Source organism: Podarcis liolepis (assembly GCF_965112155.1).
Source record: "Podarcis liolepis genome assembly, chromosome: 14".
NCBI lineage: Eukaryota > Metazoa > Chordata > Lepidosauria > Squamata > Lacertidae > Podarcis > Podarcis liolepis.
Window position 1 is genome coordinate 41,853,136 of NC_139569.1, and position 20,757 is coordinate 41,873,892.

A 20,757-nucleotide genomic window follows, 5' to 3' on the forward strand; every position below is an offset into this window, starting at 1 on the left:
GATGGATTTATTATGGTCACAGACCAGAAATCATGGAATAGAGAGGGTGTGATACAGGGATGAGAAACCTGTGGCCCTCTAGATGTTGCTGGACTACAACTCCCATCATCCCTGACCGTTGGTCATGCTGGCTGAGGCTTGGGAGAGTGGAGTCCCCCCTTCCCTGAGGCAATGGTTCTTAGCCATAGGGCACGTCTGTCAGGATCCCCACCCTTCCTACAAGTGTACAAGTGGCACTCAGGAACAACCAAGAACACCTGGTGAAGTATTTCCTTCCTAGAGTTTACTACAGCCCACTGAGACAGTCTGAGACTGTAGTTAGCCCCTTCACTTGGAGCAGGAATTTGAACACAGGTTTCTTACAAGGCAGGCCGTGCTGTGTCAGACCAAAGGCCCTTGTAGTTCAGCATGCTGCTGCTGGGAAACTCAGATGCAGGACAGAAGGGTAGCAATCCTCATCTGTTTTGCCTCCTGTTTCTGGTATTCAGAGGTATACTGCCTTCGAGTTTGGAAGTTCTATTCAACCACCATTGCTGAAAGTTGCTGATAGGTCTGTCTTCCCTGGATTTCTCCAATACTTTCCTCATCTCAGGAACTGCTGGACTCATGTGCAGCTCCCCATGTGGAGAACCACTGAACTGCAGGTGACATTGTCTCAATAAAAGCACCTTCAGGCCCTGGCCCAATTCCACACACCCTGGCTGCCCGCTGGATTCTCCTGGGCGGGAAGAAAAATAAAAGAGCTTCCTGTTTCAGTTGACCCTTGTCTAAGCAAAAAAGAGAGAGAAAGGGAAAGGAAAGGTCTTCTTGCACTTTGGTGTGTAGCTGTATCATGATTGTTCTTCATATGCTCTGTCTCATCCCAGTGGGAAACCTGGCCGCTGATTTCTGCACCAGCTGAAGTTTCTGAACCATCTTCAGAGGCAGCCCCATGTATAACGTGTTGCGGTAATCTAACCTAGAGTTTACCAGAGCATAGATGACAGAAGTCCCTATCTGGACCTCCTGGTCCAGATAGGGGTGAAGCTGGGCCCCGAGCCAAAGTTGATGGAAGGTATTCCATGCCATTGAGGCCACCTGAGCCTTAAGTGACAGCAAAGGATCCAGAACTTCATCCTAGCTATGTGTGTAGCTTGGATGGGGAGTGTAGCCCCATCAAGAGGAGTCAACTTTCCAACCATCTAGTCAAGGGCGTCTCAGTCTTATCTGGATTGAACTTCAGCTTGTTGGTTCTCATCCAGTCCATTACTGAGGAAAGACATAGGATGATTAACTACATGGACCACTGGCCTGACCCAACAGGGCTCTTTATATATATCTGTCTGATATGAGTGATTTATACAAGCATAGAACAAACACAAAAGCTTAATAAGAAAGCTTTGCAAATACCACAACAAATTCATGCTTTCCACTGGTTACACTCAGAACTGGATATGAAGCTTACAATCCATAACATTAGATCTATAATAGTTATAACTCCTTATGATCCTACCTAGTATAATTGATTTATATATGACTATTGACTTAACTGTAATAAGATTTGCTAAAATTGCAGAAAAGCCATCCAACATTACATGCAACAGCAAGGTCTGTTGATTAAAAATAAAGGAACTAGAAACATTTACAAATAATGATGTACCAAGATAAACATTTGCAGAATATTTAGAGACCAGCGGCAGAAAATCCAGTAGACACCACTATTAAAAAAAGATGCCCCACTGAATGACTTTCGGCAGCTCAAGAAGAAAAGCAGTATTAAAGCAGAGAAATATACTATGTTATAAACCAAAGAGCCAAAATAGAAAGTGAAATCATTCCAGATTTCACACTTCTTTTATTAGGTATTTTTCATTTCACAAAGAACATAAAAACTTCCATCAGATATTGTAAAGCTATATAAATAGACAGCCTTCTGAAAGACATATTGTTGTTGATGATGCCACTGCAAAGAGAGCAGCTTTTATATTTTATGAATCCTAACAGTGACAGAAAGGATGTTAGGCGGGCATTAGCAGAGTCGCAAACACCACCAAGGACTGAATCGGAGACACTCCCTTGCTCCAGACTCGCTATAAATCCTGGCAAGACAGTGGCCCTGTTTGCACAGAATGCAAAGTCAAAAATCCTGCCTTGTGGCAGATGATGCATGAGAGCTCTGCATTAGCACTCAAACACTCTGTTCCTCCCTATGAGCAACTGATCAAGAGCTGAATCCTAAGCAATTATTATAATATATTTATGCCCCACCTTTTTTTCCTGACAGGGACTCGAGGCAGCTTACAAATAACATAAGAGCAGCTAAAAACATAGGGGGGGGGTCATTTAAAAACAATTAAACATAAACAGAATTTAAAATGATCTGTTAAAAACATACAGACACTCACAACACAAAGAGCATGGCACTAGCCTCATCAAAAGCAGTCAGTTTCCAAAAGAATGGAAGAAGATCTTCACCTGTCAGCAGAAAGACAAGGAGGAAGCAGCCACCAAGAAAGCCCTCTCCCATGTCCCTACCAAGAATGCCTGTGAGGATGGCAGGACCGAGAGAAGAGCCTCTCCCCAAAATCTCAGGACCCAGACAACTTTTTCTTCTTCTTTGGCAATCACTCGTAGCCAAGTAAGATGGTCTTCCATAAACACGGTTTTAACAATGAGTCCGTAAGTGACTGTGGAGGCCAATTCTGGATCCACACATCCTTCCACAGTGGGGACATTGGTTCTTAAATTGTGGTTAATGGCTTCCAAACAAGCCAGTATATGGACCATTGCTTCCTTGTTCACATGCACATGGGGAAACTTCAGTTAAATGTGCAATCTTGGCTTTTTCAGCCAAGGTTTGAAGGGGCTTCCAGACCATGGTTTGCAGAAGCGGCTTTCCAGATGCAGTGGAACAGCTACACTGCTTTCTTAGAAGGTGGGTCACTGTTACATACCAGGAGGGTAGGTCATGCACTGCACAAACCTCCCCACCACCTCACCTCTCCCAGGAAGCATCAAGGACCCACCAGCCAGGAACCTAGCGTAGCAGCAGTGCCCCACCTTGCAAGCCACTCCTGCTGGCTTGTGTTACCCATTGTTGAGCTTTTTCTGTGGGAGCTAGGCAGTCTGATCAAATCACACCATTCCTGCATCAGTTCCATTGTTGATCCACCCATGTACAGGTTCAAATACAAGTGATAATCTTTGAAGCCTGAACAGTGTGGAAACAGCTTATTTGAAGGACCATCTACACCAATATGCATATGCCCAGGTCCATAATAATAATAATAATAATAATAATAATAATAATAATAATTTATTATTTATACCCCGCCCATCTGGCTGGGCCTCCCCAGACACTCTGGGCAGCTTCCATAAAAACCAAAAATACAGTAAAATATCACACGTTAAAAACTTCCCTGAACAGGGCTCTGCTCTTAAGTTCACCACTAAGGTTGGTAAGGGACAAGGTCGTTACAGTGGCAGTACCACAACTTTGTAATCCCCTTCCCCAAGAACTTCACATGGCCACCTCTCTTGTGGTCTTTAAGCACTCCCTAATAATGTCTTCATTTTTGGGGGGAGGATGCGACAACATCACAACCACCAGGCAAGCCATCAGAGACTCTTTCGTTGCAAGGTCTGGTAAGTGGTCACTCGCTCACCTGGCCTAATGGAGTCAATACAGCCCTTTGTTCTCTATTCCCACCGGAGCCAGCATGCTCTCACACCACTGCAATGGAAGTTCCCCCTTGGATGTACTGGAATACTGAACGAACTTCAAAAGAGTTTTAGCAACACATGTCCAAATAATGACTCTCTGCAACACATCACAATCCACTTTTCAGCATGGTGCTTTTGAAGCTTTTGCAAGTCGGATGTGTTAGCAGAGTCCCTTGAATAATGCAGAGTCCACAGATAAAAGGAGTCCTAATAACGACTTTGTTGAGGAAATCGGAACAAAAACAGCATATAATTTGAGGAGAAATGAACAAAGAGGTTTTGTCTGCCTAACTTAAAGCCTTATACATAGCAGGAAAACACCCTCAGAACTACACAGCCAATCAGGGCACATGTTACCTCAGCAAACATCATGCTGCTATAATTCTTGCTAAGCACCAGCTCCACCAACCCCCTTGATTAGCTGACTTACTGACAACTTAATTAACCCTTAAGTTAAAAGCTGAATGATCCCTTCTGTAGCACTTCCAGCAGAAACTGAAGTTTGTTGTCACTCTGGTTCCCCTCTTAAGCAAGCATGTTTGGGCCCATTCTCCAGACATGTGCATCCAACTGACACTACTCTGCTTGCAATAGTTCATCACCTTTGGTTGTGCTAAAACTGCCACCACAAATACAGATTTCTTAGCGTGGAGCTAGAGATTACACTGGACACAAGAAAGATGCCAAAAAAGGTGCAACAACGTTGCATTCTCTCTAGGTATGCAAGGACGAAAGAAACAAAATTGAGGCATGCTTCAAAATAGAAAATTATAGGGAACTCCCTCCCTGCTTGACCACACCTATTGCAGCAGGGATTTTAAGTTAATAGTACTCTACTTGTTTATTTGCTGAATATATGTTTCTGCTGACAGCTCCTGTTTGTTTTAAACCTGGTTTTATTTTGATTGTTCTATTATTTTATTTCTTATGTTTGCAACACTCAATAACATAAACTCTCCCTCTCTCTCAATGTGTTTCAGGGGGAAATCTTCCACAGGGTACTCAAAGAACAAATAATAAATCAAATTTTCAAATCTCATAAAATTCTCATCACATACTGTATATAATAAGCAAATAGTGAGTTTGTATATTACATACATTTTGCATTATGATTTTTTTTTAAAATGCCGTTTTCAATGTGTACAAGGAAGGTTTCAGTACCATTTTGAGGCTTGTCCTGGGTGTTTCTCTCCCACTCTCTTTCAGTGCATACACAACAATACATTTAAAGCACATTGCTTCCCCCAAAGGAATTCTGGAAACTGCAGTTTGTTCAGGGTGCTAGGAACTGTACCTCTTCATGGGGGTTAACTACAGTTTCCAATATTCTTGGGAAGGAAGCCATTTCCATTAAATGTATTGTTTGTATGCAGCCTCTCTTTGTATTTGATATTCTCCTCTCTTTCTTCTTTATCTGTTCTTTCTGTGTAATGTTCAGGCATAACTACACTTAAATGTTTCGTGCGTCACCACCTTGTGAGTTTTGGTACATCCCATTCCACACGACTGCCTGCTCTTTAGGGGGGCAGAGAGAAGACAATTACAGTGGTACCTCTGTATAAGAACAGCCCTGTTTATGAACTATTTGGTTTACGAACTCCGCAAAACCGGAAGTAGTGTCCCGGTTTGCGAACGTTACCTCGGTCTAAGAATGGAATCCGAATGGTGGAAGGGCACTGGCAGCAGGAGGCCTCATTAGGGAAAGCGCCCCTCGGTTTAAGAACGGTTTTGGTTTAAGAATGGACTTCCGGAACGGATTAAGTTCGTAAACCGAGGTACCACTATACAGCAAATGGGGGAAGATAATTGAACATAAGGCTATTTTTCTCAGTGTCAGTCACATGCTTGTGTTAGCATCTTGTTCTGCCCAAATCGCAACAGAGAGCCTATACACAGAGGCATGTTTATTAGAAATGTATCTCATGATCACCACCATTTCAGCTGATTATGTAAGCGGGATCTCATTCTTTGAGACCTCCCTGCTATCACATACTTTTAAAAAACTATTTGTGTGTGTATTTCAGGATGGAGCGGAGGTGACATTTGCTGAACCACCAGAAGAGCAAATGATAGAAAATACAGCTCTGATGGCAGCATGAGCTATTTTGTCTCTCGAGTTCCTACTGAACTGCAGTGACACCTCCTGGTAAAAGACAAGAGGCTTAAGAATGTTTTCATTACCTCCTTGTGAACTTTCATGTCCATTTTGTGTGTGTTCCCCACCCACCCAAAGCAGGCGAGGGACCTTCTTCAGCCTTCTGGTGGAGACCAAAAAAGGGTTTTCTGCTGACTTTTTAAAAAACAACAACAATTCACAATTTGTGTAGGAACTTGGGAATGTTCCAAAGCAAATAATCAACAGTAATAAAAAGAACCCTAAACAAAATTAAAGCAGCAGTATCAATAAACTTAACTTTTATGAAAGGGACAATTTATAACACACGGCATCAGGAAATCCATGACGAACACTCCCACATTTTTTAAAAATAATACAGATTACAGAACAAAAAAATTACAGCCATGGCCCATCAAACAAATTGATCCAATGTCTTTACAAAGAGTTGCATTTAGCTTTCACACACACACACAAAAGTGTGACTAGTTTGATAGAACTTCATGCCTAAAAATGTAACAGAAAGTCTTCAATAACAACTTGATAACAAGAAGAATTAGGGATATTTATATAGGTGGGGTCTGCTCCTACAACAAACTGATTTGACCCTCTCCATCCATCTATACACGACAGCCCTAGGGATAGGTCAATCTGTCAATTTTGGTTTCTCTCTGTTTTTCAATTTTCAAATCTTAACGTCTGTTCTCCATATTTCTGCATCACTTTCTGATTTTTTTTTAAGCCCTCATGAAAATGCATAAGCATCTTAGTACAAATTTATCCTACCACACACAAACACATTTCTCTGTGTATTTTGGGCTATGTATACAACTTTGCAAAGCCATTTGCTCTAATATAATGCATATGTGTATATGTCATTTTCACTAAATAATGCATTTATTTGCACACTTTAGTACAGTGGTTTGCAAAGTGGGCGGTAAATGATTGCCAGACATGGAAAAGCCAGTATCACTGGATCAAGTTAATCCATTTTGCTGAATTAATTAAACTAAATAGTTTTAATTGGATTTTGAATAAATGTGCAATTAATCGTCACTGTTTTGAAATATCTTCCTTAGTAGGTCATGCAAACTGCTATTCTGAGTAATCCTCTTTACAGGGTTGAGGGCACTGGGCATGAGTTCATGGTACCAAGGGGGCAGTGACCTGAAAAAGTTTGGTAACCACTGCCCTGCTCTATGCTTCTTTGTACATATGACTTGGCCAGAGAACTGACCTTCAAAACTCAGAGGAGTGCACATTTCAAAGGATAGTTGTGCTTTGGTTTGTGTATGGTTTGGGAGAGGATAGACTGGCCAAGGTAAAGGTAAAGGGACCCCTGACCATTAGGTCCAGTCGTGGCCAACTCTGGGGTTGCGGCGCTCATCTCACTTTATTGGCCGAGGGAGCCGGCGTACAGCTTCCGGGTCACGTGGCCAGCATGACTACGCCGCTTCTGGCGAACCAGAGCAGCACACGGAAACACCGTTTACCTTCCCACCGGAGCGGTACCTATTTATCTACTTGCACTTTGACTTTCGAGCTGCTAGGTGGGCAGGAGCAGGGACCAAGCAACGGGAGCTCACCCCGTCGCAGGGTGCTCACCCCGTCGCATGACCTTCTGATCGGCAAGTCCTAGGCTCTGTGGTTTAACCCACAGCGCCACCCGCATCCCATGATTAGCCAAGTTTGCCTTTAAATGCACACTAAATTGAATCTCTCCCCTGCATCCCTGGAAAGAACTGAAGCAAAGCCATAACTCAAGGACCTAAGCCCGTGGCACTTTCCTATTGCTGACGAGGAATTTCTGTAAATCATCGGAATGATTGCAAGATCTCCCAGTTATGGAAAAGGGGAAAGCACTGGTTAGAGTTTTATAGACATGACCCTGGCTCCAGGGCAAGGGTAACATAGCAAATTTATTTATTTGCTTTATACCCCACCCCTCTAGCACCAAAGCGCAACTCATGGAGGCTTGCAACATTTAAAAATTACAGCTTCACAAAACACTACTGTAAAACAATAAGTGAACAAGACAGACAAGCTGTAAAAACAGTCTACCTGATAAAGAAGCCTACCATGATAAAAAGGGCTTTAGCAAACAGCAAAAAAAGAAAAGAAAAAGAGTCCGATATAGTCAGGTCAATTCCAATGCCTAAGCCAATACCGATCACATTCTGTAACCAATAAAGTTGTGGCCAAATTTTGCCCAGTAACTTTAACCTAACATCCATGTCCTTGTGTCTCACTCTTTGATGAGGGGGTGTTTTCGGGGTCTCGACATGCAAACATTCACTGCTCTATGCAGTGTCTGCTGTTTCAGTTCCACCACCACCCCTGTCCCAGGTGCTGATCCTTTCTGGATTAGCGCCCCGGCTGATCCTCCCTTTTCAAGCATCCGAGTAAATGGGATTTCATAATGCTCCAGAGTCAAATCTGATTTGGTTAGATGGCAATGCCACTGAGGGACATCCGTAGTGAGTCCAGTCCGAACAAGCAAGTCAACATTTCCGCATGAATTAAAAATAAAGGAAGGTGCTTTTCAGAACTGCCAAAAAGTCTGTTGGCCATCTTACCCTGAAGTTGAAAATGACCTTTTCTTATGCATATTCATCTTCGTAAACTGCAGACTGCTGGGATTAAAACTACTGCTCAGCATTTTCTAAGTTTTGTTTGTTGCTAGGGCTGCAGTCTTTAATCAGCTAGGTCCATCAGTCAAAAAGAGTTTTAATAAACTAAAAAAAGGAATCCCAGATTAACAGGGTGCTAACACTTTGTCTTTAAAATGTTGATTGTTTTTTACATATAAACCAGGATTTCCTAAACTTCTGCATTCATTGTCCTCTTGATGAGCTTATAATGTGGTTGTTGACCTCACACCCAAATTCTTAGCAATGTAAATGAAATTAACTTGAGAAATATCAATATATAATCAACATATATAATTACCTTAAAAAGTGAAACTCTGCACTGTATACATTTGTTTAACAATAAAGCAGCATGGCCTGAGAATTGTATTGTGGATTTTGTCTTATTAAATACATTGTGTCCTGGTTCTAAGGGAAAGATGGAAAATAAATGAAAATTAAAAATACATTGGTTCATCACAGGCAAAGGAGGTGCACTCTGTACATCTATCTCCATGCTCTTCAATTCTGAGGCCCATTTCATGAACCTCTTTACCACCACAGGGCTCTTTTTGACCCCCGTCTTTTGACCTCTAGGTCTTTATCCCCCCCTTTTCATGGTCCCATCAACCCCAGGGGGTCATTACCAACCACTCTGTGAAACCCTGGATTAAATAAACATGCAGATGGTGACAGCAGTCACGAAATTAAAATATGCCCGCTTCTTGGGAGAAAAGCAATGACAAACCTAGACAGCATCTTAAAAAGCAGAGACATCACCTTGCCAACAAAGGTCCACATAGTTAAAGCTATGGTTTTCCCAGTAGTGATGTATGGAAGTGAGAGCTGGACGATGAACGCCGAAGAACTGATGCTTTTGAATTATGGTGCTGGAGGAGATTCTTGAGAGTCCCATGGACTGCAAGAAGATCAGACCTATCCATTCTGAAGGAAATCAGCCCTGAGTGCTCACTGGAAGCACAGATCCTGAAGCTGAGGCTCCAATACTTTGGCCACCTCATGAGAAGAGAAGACTCCCTGGAAAAGACCCTGATGTTGGGAAAGATGGAGGGCACAAGGAGAAGGGGACAACAGAGGAGGAGATGGTTGGACAGTGTTCTCAAAGTTACTAACATGAGTTTGACCAAACTGCGGGAGGCAGTGGAAGACAGGAGTACCTGGCGTGCTCTGGTCCATGGGGTTATGAAAAGTCGGACACCACTAAACAACTAAACAACAACAAATCAGATAAATTATAAATCTGGTTGATAGCCTTACTTATTAGAGGATTTCATTTCTGCAAACATGCCAGCTGACTTTAGATTGTTTCTCTTCTACCCAAATGAAAATGAGGAGGGAGATTATTGGCTTTTCTCCTCCTCTTCTTTAGAGAGGTAATTATGACATTTTAAAAACTACTTTGCACATCCGGCAAAGCAATCAAGAAAATTCATTTGACAGCCACTGTTTTTTCCCAGTGTCGAACTGTCTGCCAGAGTGTAAAAACTGTGACAACGCGTTCAGCAGAGCTCCGAGTGCAGGCACATCTGTTGAGCGACATGCTGCAGCACATTAAACGCAATGCAAGAGGAGCAAGGGAGGCGCACCATTTCACTTAAGAAGCAAGCAGAACGCCAAACGAGCCGCGTTCCTCCTTCTGCTGCACGCAAAAATTAAAGAGTCTACTTAGAAAGCAATCTCTGCAAGTTTTAAGCACAGAGAAAATGCGGGAGAAAGAACAACCACCACCCCAATTTGGGCATAAAGGGAAGCAAGTAAAGTTTCAGAGGCAGCAAATAATGAGATGAGTGAATCAAAGCTGGGGGGAGGAGAGATAGCAAACTGATTACATGCATAAAAACACAAAATGCTATTCTCTCAGATAAATAGGTTTGGGGAGATTTAGATGTTTTGGATTCTTACTCCATCTCACTTTCAAGTAGCAAATAATATGTTACCAAACCATTTCCCTACCGGATGCATCCCATGACATAGGAGAGGAAATCTCAATTTTAGAAAAAATAAGATTTTAAATGCAGAAAGATTGGAATTTTAAAAGTAATTGAAAAAAAACTTGTGTTGCTCTTTATCAGTTACTTTTAGATTGTATTTCTAAAAATTGTTTTTTAATGTTGTGTTTTAAATTGTTGCAATCCACCCTGCAACCTTAGGGTCAAGGGCAGGCAATAAATTAAAATAATAAATAATTTAGAAAAAAACCACATTTCAACTAGAATTGTTGTTGTTGTTTAGTTGTTTAGTCATGTCCGACTCTTTGTGACCCCATGGACCAGAGCACACCAGGCACTCCTGTCTTCCACTGCCTCCTGCAGTTTGGTCAAACTCATGCTGGTAGCTTCGAGAACACTGTCCAACCATCTTGCCCTCTGTCGTCCCCTTCTCCTTGTGCCCTCCATCTTTTCTTTTCCAGGGAGTCTTCTCTTCTCATGAGGTGGCCAAAGTACTAGAGCCTCAGCTTCAGGATCTGTCCTTCCAGTGAGCACTCAGGGCTGATTTCCTTAAGAATGGATAGGTTTGTTCTTCTTGCAGTCCATGGGAATCTCATACAAACTGCCAAATCCTTGGCTGTTGATGTCACGCACCTCAACCTCTTCCCCAAATGCACATGTATTTGGTGAGTCTTGCTCAAATCACCCAGAACATTCCCAAGTGCTTAATTCAGCCTTCCCCAACTTGGCGCTCTCTGGATGTTTAAGACTACAACTCCCATCAGCCTCAGCCAGCACAGCAGAGAGCAGGAAGTTAGTTGGAGGTTGGGAGCAGGGAGGGGACAATCCCTCTTGAAACTAGAGCCGAGCCAAAATTTGCAAATTGTGGAAGTGGGTGGAGATTTCAGGTATTTGTGTATGTGGGCTGTGCAGGGTGCTAAAAAAATATTTAGGGAGGTTTACTGGGGTAAACACAGTAAGGTAGGGATACAGGTGGCACTGTGGGTTAAACCACAGTGCCTAGGACTTGCCGATCAGAAGGTCAGCGGTTCGAATCCCTGTGACGGGGTGAGCTCCCGTTGCTCAGTCCCAGCTCCTGCCAACCTAGCAGTTCGAAAGCACGTCAAAGTGCAAGTAGATAAATAGGAACCGCTCTGGCAGGAAGGTAAACAGCGTTTCCGTGCGCTGCTCTGGTTCACCAGAAGCGGCTTAGTCATGCTGGCCACATGACCCAGAAGCTGTCTGCGGACAAACGCCGGCTCCCTCGGCCCATAGAGCGAGATGAGCGCCGCAACCCCAGAGTGGGTCATGACTGGACCTAATGGTCAGGGGTCCCTTTACCTTTACCTTTACTGGGGTAAACAACGACAGCAGCTCTTCTTTCCTTTTTTTAGAAGAAAGATCTCTCGCTATCTTGAAAAAGAAAAAGAAAAAGAGGGGATTCTGTAGAGTTGGAAAAAGCTCAGAAAAGGGCAACCAGAATGATCAAGGGTATGGAACAGCTCCCCGTGAGGAAATCTTACAGCATTTGGGACTTTTTAGTTTAGAGAAAAGGTGAGTAATATGAGACGCGACAGAAGTGCATAAATTTTTTCATGGTGAATAGAAAGTAGATAGACTAAAGCTTGCGGCCATAACAAGGAAGCCAAGTGTCGAAAGATGCTGAAAGAAAAGAAAGTTAAAACTATGGAATTTGCTGACAGAAGAGGTAGTCATGGCAACCAACTTGGATGGCTTTGAAGGACGATTCGATAAATTCGCAGTTGCTAAGCTATCAATGGCTACTAACCCGGCGGATACATTCTACCTCTCCAGTTGGAGGTGGCATGCACCTGAATACTTGGTAGCTCAGCTAGCAGAGCATGAGACTCTTGATCTCGGGATCGTGGGTTTGCCCCCCATGTTAGGCAAAAGATTCCTGAATTGCAAGGGTTCGACTAGATGACCCTTGTGGTCCCTTCCAACTCTAGAATTCTGTGGTTCTGGAAATTGCAAGAGAGTGCTGTTTTACTCAAGTCCTGTTTGAAGGCATCTCACAGGCATCTGGCTGGTCAATGTAAGAACAAGATGTTGCAGTAGGTGAGCCCCTGGCCTGATCCAACAGGATCTTATTATCTTCACAACAAGTAGCAGCCTGGAAGCAGTCATACCCCAATATCGCTTCCTAGGTGGGACACTATGAGCCCCTCCAAATTGGTGGGGGGTTTCACAGGTGGATTCTGCACATGCCACAATAGTGGAGGACTGATACTGGAATGTCCACACATCACTCTGCTTTAGTTGTTCTGCAATGCTTCCCAGTGTTGGAACATTATTACCATCCGGATGGGAACTGTTGCACTAGAGTGCAACAAAAGCAGGACAAAAACCCAACAACAAATTGGTTGTATGAGAAGCCAAAGGATTTCAGCAGGAACCTACAGGACACGCGTAAGTTAGAAACCAAGCAGTATGTCCACCCGAAAACTTTTGCAACTGCAAACAGTATTGAAAAGAGGGATTGCCGTGATGGGCACAAATAATCATGATTGCACAATAAAAGGAACATCTGCAGGGACCCCTTCCAAAACCTTTTCCAGAGAAAACCACTGGTGAGATGAAAATTTCAGGCCACGTTTACTTGAGATACTAAACCTATTTGTTCCAGTGTTCACAATAGCTTGCCTATTGCACCATCAGTTTGCTGCTCATGTGTGCCCTAAGTTTATAGTCTCAAAATCCCCCCCCCCCACCATCTTAATGCTGGACTTGCCAAGAAACCAGTAATTAGGAACAGTCCCATTCAAAAGCAATGTGGAAGACAGCGTCCTTGCAACACCAACAGGACATTGCAAAAGCGTTTTTGGGGAAATTCAACAGCTGAAAATGCTGAGGATTAGGATGTTTATTCCTATACCTGGCAGGAACAGGATGGAACACCAGGATCCTTTCCGGCTGGTTGCCCACATCCGTTACTGCCAGATGTTCATCTTTCTATGAGTTTGGGGCTGGAAGACAGATCAATTTCCCTGGAGCTTTTCCACCACTTAAAAACTAAACATGCAGCCGGCAGGAGAAGCCACAATATGGGAAGCAGCCTCAGGATGACTGCCAATTTTTAAATGACAAAAAAACCCCTAATGATGGAGACAACTGATAACTTTTTTAGAGAGAGATGAAAGTACAGTAACATGACAGAGGCATCATTGGTCAAGGAGTGTGTGTGTGTGTGCATGCGCGCGCATGCACACCTCCCCCCAAACACACCAGTTGCTCAACCTGAAAAAGAAATAGCGTACCTCAATAGCAGAGCACACAAACTGCATACAGAAAGTCCCAGACTCAGTTCCTGGCATCTCCTTCCAAAAGGACAATGACTGGTTGATTTAATTACCATATTTTTTGCTCTATAAGACTCACTTTTTCCCTCCTAAAAAGTAAGGGGAAATGTATGTGCATCTTATGGAGCGAATGCAGGCTACGCAGCTATCCCAGAAGCCAGAACAGCAAGAGGGATTGCTGCTTTCACTGCCCAGTGATCCCTCTTTCTGTTTTGCTTCTGAGATTCAGAATATTTTATTTCTTGTTTTCCTCCTCCAAAAACTAGGTGTGTCTTGTGGTCTGGTGCATCTTACATAGCGAAAAATACGGTATATGCTTGTTCTGCCCCTTCTTCCAAGGATCTCAGTGCAGGTGGCTGTTTGTTGGTGTGTGTTTTAACCCTCACATTTTATCCCACTGACACGTGTATTAAATCAGATATAAAGGGTGTGTGCATGTACGCCAAGCCACACCACCACCTTCTCATTTTAGAAATGTATGCATGCAGCAAGCTCACCCTTTCCCACTCACTGCCTATGCGTACATTTTAAAGGGGGAAAGGAAATGATTTTAAGGATCCTTATGTCATTCTCCCCCTCCCCAATTCCCTGAAAACTTCCGGGGGTTTATATATATATATATATATATATATAAATTACCTGATCTCGTTTCCAGAGTGACACCAGCCCTTTAGCTATCCGCCATTCTTCTGTTCTCAAGTGCTGAACTTGGTTCAGACTGTTCTGTGCACGCAGTTTTCAGCGATCACATCAAGGTGCCTTTTTTGTGCTGTTTTGTTCAATGTCTCTTAGGTGCACATGGATGCATCAGTAGCCTGTGAGGAGAAAGGGGGAGGGAATGAAAGATGAAAACTGCAGGTAAATTGTGCATACGCACATCAGTGTTGAAATTATGTTAAGTTCTCCAAGTTAAAGAAGAAGGCGAGCAAAGCAGAATGCAGGGACCATAGGTCAATGGTAGAGCATCTGTCTTGCAAGCAGAAGTCCTCCGGTTCAATCCTGGCATCTCCAGGTAGTGCTGAGTCTCCTGACCCAAACCCTGGAAAGCCACTGTCCATCAGATGACACTGAGCTAGATAAACCAATAATCTGGCTCATATTAAGACAGCTTCCTGTGTTCCTTTACTCCTATACAGTGGTACCTCGGGTTACAGACACTTCAGGTTACAGATGCTTCAGGTTACAGACTCCGCTAACCCAGAAATAGTACCTCGGGTTAAGAACTTTGCTTCAGGATGAGAACAGAAATCACGCAGCGGTGGCACGGTGGCAGTGGGAGGCCCCATTAGCTAAAGTGGTGCCTTAGGTTAAGAACAGTTTCATCTTAAGAACGGACCTCCAGAACGAATTAAGTTCTTAACCCGAGGTACCACTGTACTCATGTAACAATAATGGGACAGAGAACGGACACTCAACCCTATATGATTTAAGAATGTGTCCTTTTTATCTGGCACAAGAATCATCTCAGCTTTCATCTTTTTCAATTCTGCTTGTATTTTTCAGGGCACTGACGTGACATTTTAGCAAAGCACGGCTTGAATTATGTGACAAGATCCATAGAGGCACGAAATGGCATCGTTTTACTGCAGGGGCGGCCTAACTTCAAGCTTGCAATATCTACTTTGTATAGAATGAAACTCCATGCTCCTTATTCACTACAATGAGGAATATAAAGGGTGAGGAATTCATTACAATGAAGAAAAGAAAGGCCGTAACCTTTTCTAAACTTTTGGCCAAAGCAGATGGAATTCAGAGACACAGGAGTTCCTCTAGATGGATTACGTATGCTGTGTTTCAGATAGAGGAGCTACAGGGCAGAATGCACCAGTGAGAGTGATACTAACTAAGGAAGCAGCATTGTTCCCAGAGATATTATTGTGGGGACAGATTGGTGCCCATTGGCCAATGAAGGCAACCATCTCCCTCCTCCCCCGCCAAGAATACCCCAGGGAAGCCAGAGCTGCTGAGAGCAGCCAAGTTAGGGCTTGAAGTGATAAGGTGCTTTTCTGATAAAAGAGAGGGGGAAAGAGGGAGAGAGAGGGAGAGAACCTTAGTCACCCACCTTTAAAAGTAACCCAATGTTCCTTCTTCACTAGCACAAGGGCTCTTGCACTAATGGACAGGTGAGCTATAATATTGTACAATGGGTGGATGTAATGCACCAGCAAGCAGAAACTCACTGTGCAACTGAATGTGCAATTTCTTGTGCAATGAAGTTGCCAGAAACCTGCTTAACCAACAACATTTCACTAGCATAAAATGTTTTGCCGTCGGTATACTGCTAAGTGACTTCATCTTAGCACTACTTTGGATACATCCATTAGAACTTCTCCTAAGATCAATCCAATCTTTGGGATATCCCCCCCCATCCTTTGCCTTTTTTTAGTGAAAGTCACTGAGACTAAACACTTCTGCTCAGCACCAGAAGCAACATAAACAAGACAGGCCAGTACTAATACCAACAGAAAAGACGTTTTGACACACTATGAAAGCCAGGGATTTCCTGATACACACATTATTCACTTAGCTAAATCAGCTCTTATTATTTATTACTATTACCACTATACTACCAATGGGAAGGAGGCTGAGTGCAAGCGCAAAGACAAGATTCAAGGAAGGGATTTCCCAATGCATTGATCTCTTAGCCATTATGCCAAATCAGCAATTATTACTGCTTATTATTAGCATCATGCTGCAAATGGGAGGGAGTCCAAGAGAATGCACAGAGAGAAGACTCAAACCAGGGATTTTCTGACACATAATTTTAGTCTTAGCAATTGTACTAAATCAGCTAATAGCAATATCAGCCACTGGCAGTTTACTGCCATTTCATGTTTATCTCACACTAAGTAGCATTAGGGCCGGTGCTGCCTGGCTGGTGGGATATTAGGATGACATTTCTGCCATCTCACCTCTACTCCTTGCCAAGCTTGGGAGCCCTGCCATGCACAGGACCCCAGCCAGCCATTGCTACAGAGAAGCTCAGTTCAGCTGGAATTCTGCACATCCCCTGGATCCATGTGATGTTTTGGCTTTGTTCTGAGCAATAAGCATGGCACTAATAAGCAAAGCTCAAGCCTTGAAGGCATCATGTCTTTGGAGGAAGCACTATTGGTTTGTACCAGATATCCTCTCCATAGTAGCTGCTGCACAGATAAATTTCCCTGCGACAACATATATGCATAGTGGATCACCTCAGTGCAAAACGAATTGGTCATTCCCTTGAACATCTGCTATATTGAACGCAAGAAGATGGCTTTACTTAACATTTGTTAACCCTGGGCAGTAGCAATAAGGCATCCTTCAAAAAGCACTTCTCCCAGTGATTGGACTAAGTCTCAATTTACATTTTTGGGGAAATGCCTCCACTATTCTCTGTGAAACACGCTTCAGTCACCTGGCTGTGAGTTCTTATTGGCCAGATAACCTTCATGACTACTCTGCCACTACGCAGCATGAAGGATGTACTGGTATGACTATAAAAACTCAGTGAAAGGGTAAAGGTAAAGGTACCCCTGCCCGTATGGGCCAGTCGTGTCCGACTCTAGGGTTGTGCACCCATCTCACTTAAGAGGCCAGGGGCCAGCGCCGTCCGGAGACACTTCCGGGTCACATGGCCAGCGTGACGAAGCTGCAGCTGGCGAGCCAGCATCAGCGCAGCGCACGGAAACGCCGTTTACCTTCCCGCTATAAAGCGGTACCTATTTATCTACTTGCACTTAAGGGTGCTTTCGAACTGCTAGGTGGGCAGGAGCTGGGACCGGAAGACAGGAGCTCAGTACTTTGGTTAAATTACCATGAAATGTCCCTGTCACCCAGCCCTGTCCTTCAGGAGATTGCCTTCTGTGTTAGAGCTAATACCCATCAGGAAGCCACTTTCCTATAAATCAGGCATGGCCAAACTTGGCCCTCCAGCTGGTTTGGGACTACAACTCCCATCATCCATAGCTAACAGGACCAGTGGTCAGGGATGATGGGAAATGTAGTCCCAAAACAGTTGGAGGGCCAAGTTTGGCCATGCCTGCTATAAATGGATATCTCTCAGTACCTGGGAGGAGGTTTTGCTTTTGTTTGTTACTATGTTATGTATTTTTGTGTTTTTATATGGTAAACCACCCTGTGATCATTGGATGAAGGGTGGTATGGAAATAGCTCAATCTTTTCCACTCAAGCTGTTCCATAGCCCATCCTTCTTTCCAGAAGACAGCTCTGCGTGATTCTTTTCCAAGCTTGCTCCAACCTTGTGGACAGAAAACATTTCTTCCTTCTGCCTAGCTAATCCCCCTTATTTAATTTCCACATCTCCTTGCTTCTCAGACATGTTTTTTTAATAGGCAGTATCCTTGCAAGGAACCACAAGCCAGAATCACCTGAAAGGAATCTTCCCACCTCAAGGAACCAAGTACAGTGGTACCTCGGGTTACAGATGCTTCAGGTTACAGACGCTTCAGGTTACAGACTCCACTAACACAGAAATAGTACCTCAGGTTAAGAACTTTGCTTCAGGATGAGAACAGAAATCCTGCTCTGGCAGCACAGCAGCAGCGGGAGGCCCCATTAGCTAAAGTGGTACCTCAGGTTAAGAACAGTTTCAGGTTAAGAACGGACCTCCAGAACGAATTAAGTTCTTAACCCAAGGTACCACTATATATGTAGGATAACTCTGGGCCTTTCTGGCAAAGGAAGTCTGAAGGCCAGCTGAATCTGCATGGCAGGAAGCAGAAACTGATTCTTCCTAACTTTCAGAGATTCCACCACTCAAAACCATCACAGGGTCTTGGACCCAGCTTTGCCCATGTTGCCATAGATCAGAGGGACAAATCAAGGAACTGCTTCCTTTTGCTCCTCCTCCATCAAGAAAGGTAACTATTGCATGCCAGACCCCTTGCTCACCTACAGTTCTAACGAGGCCCAAACTATTTGCATGTGATACCTCCTCTGTTCCTGGTGTGCTGCAGTTTCCCTACTGAACTCCCAAGGGTCAACCTATATACAACATCTATCTGTATCTCTACTGGGAACTGTTTAAGCTTACGGTCAAGACAATGTGGTTTACATGGCCTATGTAATTTCCAGTGGCGTAGCGTGGGGGTGCAGGGGGGGGCGGCCGCACCGGGCACAACATCTGGGGGTTAGGGTTAGGGGCGCAAATCCACGGGTTAGGGGGCGCAAATTACTTTCCTTGCCCCGGGTGCTGACAACCCACGCTACGCCACTGGTAATTTCTAAAAACACACCATTTTACTCCCCTACACTTCTGTAACTGGCGCTCCCAGCCACTCACACTTATTTCACACCATTTTATGTACCACAGTATTTTTCATCATAATAGTATACTGTGCTGTTCTCGCTAATCCCCCAAAGCGAGCAAGATAGTATCAGCATTAATTAGTTTTCACCCATTTCCTCAAATGAAGCAAAGTCATATTGTTGTTTATAAAGCAACTGTGCCCGTTGCAATAATGTCTGTTCTGGTTTATCGTTTCTAGTAAAGATACATGCAAGGCAAGCCCAAGGTAACATGGCATTATGGGATATTATCTGCTGACGCAGGGGTGTGGAACCTCTGGTTTTAGGGCTGCCTGGCCCTCGCGATTCTCCCCTGAGCATATCCCTCACAAGCCCTGCTCCACCGCCTCCTTAAGCGCTTTAGCCTGTCTGGAATATGTCACAGAACTGTGATGCTGCCTCTTGCTAAACCAGATAGAGGGAGATGTCTTTCCGACTGCACAGCAAGCTTCATTCCAGCCATGCAAAGGGAAGTTTTGCATTAGTTCTTCACTCACTTTTGCCTCTGCCCACACTGACATGCAGACCCCACAAGGATGTCCATAAGGGAATGTGGCCAATCAATCATAAAATAAGCACCAGATGTTGAAAATAACTATGAAGCTGTCCAAAGCATCAATGCGACTCAAGTCACCATCACACCATGGCACCCTTTGTTCAGTCCCATCACGCCATTAACTTGTCCTTAATTGTGCACGGTGGGAAAGTCGCAGTGAGGAATGGTTGGCTATATTGGATACGGTTCCTATGTAATTAATGTTGTTCAAGGACTGGAAGGATGACCCAAGGCATGATTGATTGAGCAACAGAAGAAAGAATTGATCAAGTTAGCTATGGGAACCTGGGAGCAAATGGAACATTGGATTTGGAATTGATTAGATTGAAAATGAAATAACGATCAGTAGGAATAATATATTCAGAACGTCCAAGAATTGGCCTGATGCACCAAGGAGGAATCATAATGTAGGGCACACTAGAAGATGGCATTAAAAGGGAGAGTAAATAAAGAGGAGAGAGAATAAAATATTATGATCTCTGAGATACTAAGAGAAAATGGGGAGGGGGGTAGAGAGGAGGATATTAAGAGCAAAAGGGAGATACGAGCATTGCAAACAACCCCAATGCTTTTATAAAATATATTTCCAAGTTGGAATTAATAACGGTATTTATTTATCTGATGTCCAGCTGACCTCTCAATCCTGAAGAATCATCCAACACAGCTTAGATAAAAATAATAATGCAACACAGAGGCTCCTTTGATGCCCCCCATGAGATAACAAACTCTCCCTTCCACACCCAAGACTGCAGGTCCTTTTAAGCATCCCAAAGCTGAGAGAGAGATGCAAGCTGTAACAGCTTGATGCCAGGAGGTGGGTGTTTGGGTCTTCTACTGCCACCTCTGACTCTCTGTCTGTCCTCTTGGACACTAAAAAGACCCATATCCCTGGGGCATAGGGAGTAAGGTGCACAGAGCCAGGAAACAGAAAAGCCGGGCAATAAGATTAATCATCAAAGCTAGGTGGTGTAGCACTGATAGAGGAAGGATCATAGCTCAGTGGTAGCACCAGTCAGTGTTGACAACACTGAGCACAACTGACCAATAGTTTGGCTCTGTAGAAGAAAGTGTTTCTGTGTTCTCATTGGTTCAGAAAATAAGCTGGAAGTAAAGGAGTCCCTAGTTCAGATCTCACTCAGCCATTGGTAACCTTAAGCATCCTACCACCTTAGCCCGGGTGGCCACCACAATTTCATTTGTA

At 43.7% G+C, this 20,757-nt stretch overlaps 1 protein-coding gene across 2 annotated transcripts in view; it reads right to left on the reverse strand.

The window, feature by feature from the left end:
* Window positions 1-20,757, reverse strand: part of SEMA6D (semaphorin 6D) — a 441,595-nt gene that overhangs the window by 406,354 nt on the left and 14,484 nt on the right. For both annotated transcript variants that reach the window (XM_083475634.1, XM_083475637.1), the window contains exon 2: window positions 14,351-14,526. The gene's annotated coding sequence lies outside the window, so the exon portion shown is untranslated. The remainder of the gene's footprint in view (window positions 1-14,350; window positions 14,527-20,757) is intronic.